Here is a 3,765-nt window from a genome sequence, read left to right as displayed (position 1 = left end):
ATCCGGAGCCACTAGTATCGTTCTTACTCCCTTTTGCCGTATAATTCTCAGTACTTTTGGTATGAGAGGCAGAGGAGGGAACACATACACTGACTGGAACACCCACGGTGTTACCAGAGCGCCCACAGCTATTGCCTGAGGGTCTCTTGACCTGGCGCAATACCTGTCCAGTTTTTTGTTGAGGCGGGACGCCATCATATCCACCATTGGTTTTTCCCAACGGTTTACAATCATGTGGAAGACTTCTGGATGAAGTCCCCACTCTCCCAGGGGTAGATCGTGTCTGCTGAGGAAGTCTGCTTCCCAGTTGTCCACTCCCGGAATGAATACTGCTGACAGTGCTATCACATGATCTTCCGCCCAGCGAAGAATCCTTGCAGCTTCTGCCATTGCTGTCCTGCTTCTTGTGCCGCCCTGTCTGTTTACGTGGGCGACTGCCGTGATGTTGTCCGACTGGATCAACACCGGCTGACCCTGAAGCAGGGGTTTTGCCAGACTTAGAGCATTGTAAATCGCTCTTAGCTCCAGTATATTTATGTGAAGAGACATCTCCAGGCTTGACCATACTCCCTGGAAGTTTCTTCCCTGTGTGACCGCTCCCCAGCCTCTCAGACTGGCATCCGTGGTCACCAGGACCCAGTCCTGTATGCCGAATCTGCGGCCCTCTAACAGATGAGCACTCTGCAACCACCACAGAAGAGACACCCTTGTCCGTGGCGATAAGGTTATCCGCTGATGCATCTGCAGATGTGATCCGGACCATTTGTCCAGCAGATCCCACTGAAAAGTTTGTGCGTGGAATCTGCCGAATGGAATCGCTTCGTAAGAAGCCACCATCTTTCCCAGGACTCTTGTGCATTGATGCACAGACACTTTCCCTGGTTTTAGGAGGTTCCTGACAAGTTCGGATAACTCCCTGGCTTTCTCCTCCGGAAGAAACACCTTTTTCTGAACCGTGTCCAGAATCATTCCCAGGAACAGCAGACGTGTCGTCGGGGTCAACTGAGATTTTGGAAAATTCAGAATCCACCCGTGTTGTTGCAGCACTAGTCGGGTTAGTGCTACTCCGTCCTCCAGCTGTTCTCTGGACCTTGCCCTTATCAGGAGATCGTCCAAGTAAGGGATAATTAATACGCCTCTTCTTCGCAGAAGAATCATCATTTCGGCCATTACCTTGGTAAAGACCCGAGGTGCCGTGGACAATCCAAACGGCAGCGTCTGAAACTGATAATGACAGTTTTGCACCACGAACCTGAGGTACCCTTGATGTGAAGGGCAAATTGGGACATGCAGGTAAGCATCCTTTATGTCCAGGGACACCATAAAGTCCCCTTCTTCCAGATTCGCTATCACTGCTCTGAGTGACTCCATCTTGAACTTGAATTTTTGTATGTACAGGTTCAAAGATTTCAGATTTAGAATAGGTCTTACCGAGCCGTCCGGCTTCGGTACCACAAATAGCGTGGAGTAATACCCCTTTCCCTGTTGTAGGAGGGGTACCTTGACTATCACCTGCTGAGAAAACAGCTTGTGAATGGCTTCCAATACCGTCGCCCTGTCTGAGGGAGACGTTGGCAAAGCAGACTTTAGGAACCTGCGAGGGGGAGACTTCTCGAATTCCAACCTGTAACCCTGAGATACTACCTGCAGGATCCAGGGGTCCACCTGTGAGCAAGCCCACTGTGCGCTGAAATTCTTGAGTCGACCCCCCACCGCTCCTGAGTCCGCTTGTAAGGCCCCAGCGTCATGCTGAGGGCTTTGCAGAACCCTGAGAGGGCTTCTGTTCCTGGGCAGGGGCTGCTTGCTGCCCTCTCTTACCCCTTCCTCTGCCCCGAGGCAGATATGACTGTCCTTTTGTCCGCTTGTTCTTATAGGACCGAAAGGACTGCGGCTGAAAAGACGGTGTCTTTTTCTGTTGTGAGGGGGTCTGAGGTAAAAAGGTGGATTTTCCGGCAGTTGCCGTGGCCACCAGATCCGATAGACCGACGCCAAATAATTCCTCCCCTTTATACGGCAATACTTCCATATGTCGTTTGGAATCCGCATCACCTGACCACTGTCGCGTCCATAAACTCCTTCTGGCAGATATGGACATCGCATTTACTCTCGATGCCAGAGTGCAAATATCTCTCTGAGCATCTCGCATATAAAGGAAAGCATCCTTTAATTGCTCTATAGTCAATAAAATGCTGTCCCTATCCAGGGTATCAATATTTTCAGTCAGGGAATCCAACCAGACGACCCCAGCACTGCACATCCAGGCTGAGGCGATGGCTGGTCGCAGTATAACACTAGTATGTGTGTATATACTTTTTAGGGTAGTTTCCAGTCTCCTATCAGCTGGATCCCTGAGGGCGGCCGTATCAGGAGACGGTAACGCCACTTGTTTTGATAAGCGTGTGAGCGCCTTATCCACCCTAGGGGGTGTTTCCCAGCGCGCCCTAACCTCTGGCGGGAAAGGGTATAATGCTAATAACTTTTTTGAAATTAGCACTTTTCTATCTGGGTTAACCCACGCTTCATCACATACATCATTTAATTCCTCTGATTCAGGAAAAACTACAGGTAGTTTTTTCACCCCCCACATAATACCCCTTTTTGTGGTACTTGCAGTATCAGAGATATGCAAAGCCTCCTTCATTGCCGTGATCATATAACGTGTGGCCCTACTTGAAAATACGTTTGTTTCATCACCGTCGACACTAGATTCAGTGTCTGTGTCTGGGTCTGTGTCGACCGACTGAGGTAAAGGGCGCTTTACAGCCCCTGACGGTGTCTGAGACGCCTGGGCAGGTACTAACTGGTTTGCCGGCCGTCTCATGTCGTCAACTGATTTTTGTAATGTGCTGACATTATCACGTAATTTCATAAACAAAGCCATCCATTCCGGTGTCGACTCCCTGGGGGGTGACATCACCATTATCGGCAATTGCTCTGCCTCCACACCAACATCGTCCTCATACATGTCGACACACACGTACCGACACACAGCAGACACAGAGGGAATGCTCTTATCGAAGACAGGACCCCACTAGCCCTTTGGGGAGACAGAGGGAGAGTTTGCCAGCACACACCCAAGCGCTATAATATATATGGGAACAACCTTATATAAGTGTTGTTCCTTATAGCAGCTTAAATATATCAAAATATCGCCAAAAAATGCCCCCCCTCTCTGTTTTACCCTGTTTCTGTAGTGCAGTGCAGGGGAGAGTCCTGGGAGCCTTCCTCACAGCGGAGCTGAGCAGGAAAATGGCGCTGTGTGCTGAGGAGAATAAGCCCCGCCCCCTATTTCGGCGGGCTTTTCTCCCGGAGTTTTAGATATCTGGCATGGGTTAAATACATACATATAGCCTCAATGGCTATATGTGATGTATTCTTTTGCCATAAAGGTATTAAATATTGCTGCCCAGGGCGCCCCCAGCAGCGCCCTGCACCCTCCGTGACCGCTTGGTGTGAAGTGTGTGACAACAATGGCGCACAGCTGCAGTGCTGTGCGCTACCTTCATGAAGACTGAAGAGCCTTCTGCCGCCTGTTTCCGGACCTTCAATCTTCAGCATCTGTAAGGGGGGTCGGCGGCGCGGCTCCGGGACGAACCCCAGGGTGAGACCTGTGTTCCGACTCCCTCTGGAGCTAATGGTGTCCAGTAGCCTAAGAATCCAATCCATCCTGCACGCAAGTGAGTTAAAATTCTCTCCCCTAAGTCCCTCGATGCAGTGAGCCTGTTGCCAGCAGGACTCACTGAAAATAAAAAACCTAAAAACTTT

Source organism: Pseudophryne corroboree, chromosome 2, assembly GCF_028390025.1.
Source record: "Pseudophryne corroboree isolate aPseCor3 chromosome 2, aPseCor3.hap2, whole genome shotgun sequence".
Classification (NCBI taxonomy): Eukaryota; Metazoa; Chordata; class Amphibia; order Anura; family Myobatrachidae; genus Pseudophryne; species Pseudophryne corroboree.
This window is presented reverse-complemented; position numbering follows the sequence as displayed.